The sequence below is a fragment of the Periophthalmus magnuspinnatus genome, chromosome 10, assembly GCF_009829125.3.
Source record: "Periophthalmus magnuspinnatus isolate fPerMag1 chromosome 10, fPerMag1.2.pri, whole genome shotgun sequence".
Taxonomy (NCBI): Eukaryota; Metazoa; Chordata; class Actinopteri; order Gobiiformes; family Gobiidae; genus Periophthalmus; species Periophthalmus magnuspinnatus.
In genome coordinates this window covers 21,597,253-21,605,033 of record NC_047135.1, presented here as the reverse complement: position 1 = coordinate 21,605,033, position 7,781 = coordinate 21,597,253, and positions in this window count along the sequence as shown.

Sequence of the window (7,781 nt, the reverse complement as noted above, 5' to 3'; positions counted from 1 at the left end):
TAAAGAATGCTGAGTTTTATATATATATATATATATATATATATATATATATATATATATATATATATATATATATATATATATATATATATATATATATATATATATATATATATATATATATATATATATATATATATATATATATATATATATATATATATATATATATATATATTCTCCTCTCACCTGGCCCCTCTTCCCTCCCTTCACCAGGGCTGTCTCTCAAATCAAAGGCATCTTTCCTCACCTTGGTATGGTAGAGCATCCAGCCCATTACTCACTGCCCAAATCATGTTCCAATCCCCATGTCTTCCAGAGGCATGTGCCCTGGTTAGTATGTGGCTAATTTACCAAGGATACATGAGTGTATCATTCACTGCCTTATTACCCATAATGCACCAAGACCACTACAGAAGAAGAATAAAGAGGCATGGAGTTTAATTTAAATAATTATGATAATAATTATAACTCAATCAATGAAATTATTAAGAAAGCAACATAAAAATCTAAATAAATAAGTAAATAAAAAAGAAAATGTAATTAAATAATACATTGCTCAGATCCGTTCTCTCTGGTCTTCTTCTTCTGTCGGGCCAAAGCTGGCACACTCTCAGACAGAAGTACTGTAGATAGTGGTGATATGTGAGAATGCAAAATTCTGCTCTGGTCTCTGAGAGCTGTGAAAAGCACTTATTAACTCATCACAGTGAATAATTAGGATGATCAGAATGCATAAGCGATCTGAGGAATGACCTTAGACCACTAAATAGTTTACAATGAGCTAGTTCTGTTTTTCACATTTTTAAGACAGGAAAAATCAGATACAGCTCCTTTAAAGTTGTGGTAAAAAAAAAAAAAAGAAAAAGAAAAAACATCAAGAGTATTACATGTTAATCTGCCTGACAAAACTATGACAGTGAGTAGGTAAATGCTAGACTCATTCATAAAAAAATAAGTGATGGCATTAGAGGCGTCAGCAGTGATGAGGAGAATAGAACCCCAGACCACCAGAGCCCATGAGCTCAGACATGTATGTGCCTGTGTGACAGCCTAAGCCCGGGTCCTCCCCATTATACAGTTATTACAGTGCTGCTTTATGTGGGCCCTCACAGATCCACACTTCAGAGGGACGGAGAAGGAAACATCTCAGGAAACAGTTACATTGCCACAAAAACACTAAATCAACTTTTTTGCTACTAAACTGTGTATCTGGGGTTTTCAAAGCATTATCTACCATCCCTAGTGCTTTTCTTTTGGGTTATTCTAGTGCAAAGTAGATAGATTTGCAGCTTTCTGGTCATAAATTTATAAAAATGAGTGTGTCATAGCTCCAGCAGGCAATGCAATTTCAAGTGCTTGGTGACATCACGCAAGACTGCCCTGATTAGAGACCGGTGCTTGTGTTAGACCAATCACATTGTTCCTTATACCTCCCGACCCCGCCCCTTGTACTTCCTCCTCTACTGTTCGATTGGGCAGAGTTTAGGTGTAGTCCCGCTTTAAAGACCCAAGTCGTTTGCTGCTTTGTTGTTGTTTTGTTTAATTCACATCTTTTAGTGATCTTGCAATGTGTCTGCCCACGTATTGAGAAATCAGAATGCTCTGTTCCACCTTGTGATGTAATGTATTTATTAATTTGTTATATTATTGTAATGAACTAATATTTTGTTGTTCTTTTAACTGTTTATGTGCTGTTAATGTAGCTGCTTTTGTATGTGGCACTTGGTTGCTATGGCGACATGCTTCCATTTGTCAGTTACTGGTCTGTTTTGGTGAGTGGCTCTAGTGAGTTGAGACTGATGTTATTTAGTTATTGTTTTGGCGTGGGTTACGGCCTATAGCAGCCCTTGTGTTAAAAAAAAATATAATAAAAAAATAAAAACACAACAACAACAACAACAAGAACTTTGGCATGTTTCCTCACACCAAAACACTACATTATTATTTAACTATTTATTTCATTTATTTAGTATTTTTTGCAGTGCACACCCCACCCCTCCCTCTGTGGCTCTCGACTTGTGGCTCCCTGGAAGAGTTTAATCTAGTCTACAAATACATGATGTTTACCCCCCTCCTCTCCACACCCCCCACCTGTGTTATTGGTTTATCTTATTGGGAGTAATCAGATCTACTCCGGGTGCCCTGGCTTTGTATTCGTGTGGGCCCGGGGTCACCCAAATAAACCAGGCATCCGGCCCGCTGGTACTTCTTTACGTGCTTATTTTTTTAATAGGTTATATATTTTAGGCAGGGGTGGATGAAATGCTTAATTTAAGTACAGATACAGAGGTAAAAACTTACTGAAGTAAAAGTAAAAGCATCACATGAAACAATCGGCTTAAGTAAACGTATTTGAGTTCCAGTGTAGAAATGTACTTAAAGAGTAAAAAGTATTGTTCATTTGTTAGTGTGAAATGTAGTAATAGCAATACAAAAATGCTGCTTTTTGTCAGAAATAGCAATAGGAATCATTTTCTTAATATTTCTTGTGAATTTTGCGTATTTATTTTTGTTTGCTCTAAGCTCAAATGTAGCGATGTAAAAGTAAAAAGTATCCACTTTAAAATGCATTTAAGTAAAGTACAGATATGAAAATTCTACTTAAGCACAGTACTTTGTTACCTTCCATCACTGATTTGAAGTATGGCATCAAATCTAATGTATTTTGTAAGTCTATTTTAAAACACTGTATAACATTGTTTAAGTTGGTCCCATGTTGTTTAATCTATAAATCTATAACTATCATATAAACTACGAAAACACCGATTTTGAATAATCTTTTTGTGCTTTGAGGGTTCAGTCTCTGTTTGTATGTGTTGTTGTGTCCTCAGGCAAGACATTTCCTCTATATGTGTTTGTAGTATTTTGTGATTGGTGGTGGTCAGGGTGGTTCCTACATTGGCAGCCACACTTCAGGCAGTGACCCAGGGCAGCTGTGGTGAATAATAATAAGTTAAAGTTAATGTATATCGTATCCAATCCAATCCACTTTATTTATATAGCACATTTCATAAACAAATTGTTTCCAAAGTGCTGCACAGAGACAACGTGACATAAAAAATAAAATCAATTAAACACATAAAAGTAAATTAAAAAAAACACAGAGGACCACACAACTCACGCGGTGTTAAAAGCCAGAGCATAAAAGTGGGTCTTAAGACGAGACTTAAAACACTCTACAGTGGGAGCTGTTTGAACGTGGGGGGGGCAGGGCGTTCCACAGTTTAGGTCCAACCACAGAAAAGGCCCTGTCCCCTCTGGTTTTAAGTCTTGTCTTAGGGACCTCGAGCTGGAGCTGGCCCTCAGACCTCAGAGCGCGCACCGGGATGTACATTTTGATGAGGTCCGAGATGTAATCTGGGGCCAGACCATTCAAAGCTTTAAAAACAAACAATACAATCTTAAAATCAACTCTAAAATTAACAGGAAGCCAGTGCAAAGACGCAAGAATTGGTGTGATATGATCGTGTTTTTTTGGTTCCTGTTAAAAGTCGTGCAGCAGAGTTTTGGACTAACTGCAGTCGGTAAAGCGAGTTTTGTGATCGTATAACTTAAGGAGGGGGTATTTTTGTTCTATGTGGTATTAACTGCTAACACAAAATGTATTTAGGTCACCATGTTTCCTTTTATTGTTTTGAAAGTGCTATATTTGCCGAAAACACCATATTAACATGTTTTATAAGTTTTGGCTTTTGTTTTTGAAGTGAAAACTCTCCTTGCTAAGTCACTCCCCCATCAGAGCAGTATCGCAACACAACAAGTGCGCAACGTGCTAATGAAGCTACAGCACGTCGCATCAGGTTTGTGAAGTTGTAGTGTGCAGTTTTGTATCATGTTTTTGTAAATGATTCAGAATTGTCGTGTGGGAGCGTGGATGATGTACGCTTGTGGGCGGAGCCTCGTACAGGGTCTCAGGGTTCGGGAAAAAGCGCTTCGTAGGCCCCCCCGTCCCCTCCTACATTATTGGTTCGGTCTAATTAGTAATATTGGAGTCTGGGGGTTAGAAAAGAGATGTGGAGGGGGAAGGAGAGGTGAGGGGTAAGTTTGGGGTAAATACAGAAAACAAACACATCAGATCAGGGACAGAGAGAGGAGAGGGAGGAGGAGTAAGAGAGCGAGAGAGGGATGGGGGAGAGAGGTGGAGAGGGAATGAGACAACGACGGAAAGAGAGGAGGAACGATGGGGGCGAGAACAGGGACAGTGGAAAAAGATGAGGAGAAAGATGGTGAGAGGAAGAGAGGGCAAGAAAAATAAAGGGAGGGATGGGGAGAGGAGTGAGAGAGAAAGGAAAAAAGGAGGGAGAGAGAATGAGGAAATGACAGGAGGAGACTGAGCGAAGGAAGTAGAAAATTTAAAGTGGGAGAGGGACAGGAGTGCACAAGGATAGATGAGAGGAGAGGGAGGTGGAGGAGCGGAGAGAGGAGGAGAGGAGGAGAGAGATGGAGAGGGAATGAGAGAGCAAACGAAAGAGAGGAAAGATTGAAGATTTGGGAGAGAACAGGGACAAGGGAAGAGAGGAGAACAAAAAACTGAGAAATAAGGGGAGAGACGGGGAAGAGGAGTGAGAGCGGAATAAAAAAGAGGGGGAGACGAGGTGAGCAAACGTGGAGGAGAGAGAAGGAGAGTGAGAGAAGGAAGTAGAAAATTAACAGAGGGAGAAAGGGATTGAAGAAAGAAGAGAGGAGGGATGCGGAGAGAGAGAGAGAGAGGACGAGAACAAGGGAGAGAGGAGAAAAGAAGGAGTGACAGAGAGCGGGACAAAGAGAGAAGAGCTGGGGAAAGAAAAGAAAGCAGGAGAGAGGGTGCAGACCGAGTGCCTCTGCGCAGACGGAGGGGGACACATGGTGTAGGCAAACATTGGTAATTGCATTAGATTCCCCTGGCACATGGATAATCCCCCACTCCCCAATCCCCCCGAAGCCCACCCACCCCTCCTCAGGTCCCACTACCCCCCCACCACCCACCCCCGTACCCCCTTACCCACACCATCCACCCGCACCCACTCCCATCCGCTCACAAAACTTGACAAATTTTGACGTATCTTACTTCTATGGAGTATTAACTGCAAACACGTAACACGTTTAGATCAGCGTGTTACCGTTGACTGTTCTGAAAATGCTATATCTGGTGAAAACAAACAAACAACAAGTATTGACATGGTTTGTTAATACGTTGTTTGCTCCCTGCGCTAAGTCACTCCCCCTTCAGAGCGATATCACAACACAGTCAGTGTGCTTCTCGCTAGTGAAAGTACTGCACGTCGCATCAGGTTTGTTAAGTTGTTGTGTACAGTTTTGGATCATGTTTTTGTGGTTTTGTGGAGAATTGTTGTGTGGGAGCCTGGGTGATGTAGGTTTGTAAGAAGGGTTCAAATAGTGCACAGACAGATGGCTAAAATACTAATACTAACATTTTTGATGAGGGAATAACATTATAACATGGTAGAAAGCTCAATTTATTTATTTATTTATTTTTTATTTATTTATTTATTTTCAATAATATGGCCTTTTTTAAACACATAATTAAAAAATAAATGTTTTTCATAGAGTTTTTCACATTGTGCAGTGTAAAAACAGGTACTAAACTAGGGCTAGAACATATCATTACAGACCTTTGAGGGGACATATTAAAGCTAACTTTTATGAACTTTTAATTCTGTTGGATCATGCATGTTTGAGTAAGCCTGTATTGTCCTGCACGTGAGACCTGAGCGCTCAGAAAATATCTGTTTTCACCTACTCCCTGTCCCCGCCCACTGCTCTGTACTAACTTTTTTTTTTTTTTTTTGAAGGTCAGACATATTGGCCTAAAAATAAAACGTCATGAAGTTATTTATCAACAATCCGCTTGCTGTAGTGAAATGGAGCTTATTGGTTCTGTCATTTTGAACAGGAAGTCCATTGTGTCTCTCATTTTTATTATTAATGCATTTTAGATCTATAATGAACAAAATAACTAAAAAAAAAAATGGCTATGAACTGGTCAGACTTGTCAGCACTGAAGCAGCCACTTTTTGTTCCCGGTGTGCTATGTTTTTAAAAATATGTAATATGTTTTAACTTTTGTAATGTGAATGTTGAGTGTGAGCTGATGTGCTAATGTGTGTTTTTTAGGACTAATAATGTGGTTTTCAGTGAACAAAATGTGAAATAATGATCTCCAAACACTGATGTCAAAAGTTTGGACAAACCATCTCATTCAAATGTTTTCTTTATGTTTTACTGCATTGTTCATTTTATATACACACAGCAGACATCAAATATATGGTGAAAGATATATGGAATTATGTAGCAAAGAGGAATGCCAACTGATCAAACCAAAGGATGGATGTTTTTCAAATTCTAAAATGTAAAACAACTTTGGAGTTATCATAGTTTTGATGCCTCCAGTGAGAATCATGGAAGAAGAAACATGCATGTGTCTAAACTTTTGACAGGTAATGTATGTCTCCTTTAATGCTCTCCCAGATCTTCGTACCTGTGTGGGCTTGGGGGCTTGGGGTCACCTAAATAAACGTTGCATCCGGGTGATTAGAACTGCTTAGGAGCACTTAAAGTCTTATGTTTAGGTGCGGTCTCTGAAATGAAGGGCATGAGACAACAGGAGGAGACCCAACACAGACACAAGGCAAAAACTGTACTAAAGTAAGAAACATTACTTCAAAATATATTACTCAAGTAGAAGGGCTAAGTAGTGGTCCATAAAATTACTCAAGTACGATGAGAAAATGATTTGAGAAAACTACAACTAAAGTAAGAGTAACTTAAAGAAGACATATCGTGCTTATAATCTATAACACCCCTGGATCATTATGTTGTAATTTGCACATTTAAAATCGCAATATTCGTCTAAAACGACTTAATAAAATAAACAAGTCCTCTGATTTCTGCGTACGAGAGCTGACATCACCGAAAACAGCAGTTGGCCTATGCTGGTGGTGGTGAAAATGGGGGTTGATCAGCAAAATGGTGCCTTGAAAATAAGCGATTAAAGATTGCCCAGACATGCACAAATGACTCCAAATATAACTTCAAGAGGGTAAATAAGAAGGGGAAACAACTACAACCTGGCAGACATAAAAATGAAACCTAACCTAGACCTAACCTAAATCGTATCTGAAGGAGCGGTGCAAGAAACACAAATGTCCAAATCATTTCATATCGTCGACACAAAGCTTTTGTCACTTGTTTGGAAGAATAACACACTTTCACTCAAGTATGCTGCCAGAAAAGTACAATTTCTTTAAAAGGTTACTCAAGTAAAAGTATGATGTTATAAAACTACTCTTAGAGGTAAAAAAAAAAAAAAAAAAGAAGCTGTTTCAAAAAAGTTATTCAAATAATTGCAACTTTTTCTGTTTCACCGTCTCCAAATTATGCTATTGTCGCTGTTGCAGTTGTGAGAATGTCCACTAGAGGGCGCTGTGCTATTCTGGATAATCCCCCTCTTTACAGAAATACTGCAGGATTATCCCGTCAGAGCTCCATCGAACACATTTGTTTCACCAAAGACTCTTAATGTCGCTAGAACAACAAATCCTCCAAACTGTTGTTTATTTTCAGCAAAATCAGGACGCGCTCAGCAGCTTTACTTTGTGACGCCGTGAGAGCCGATTCCGTGGTATTTGTGCATCGTGTACATGTGTGCATGGAGTGAGCTGTGAAGCAACATGAAATAAGGACAGATAAGACAGTTAGTTTTAATAGTGCTTATTGTGTAACTGTAAACACGTTTTTACAACCAAATATGTGTGTTGTTTTTAAATGTGCTTATCTTG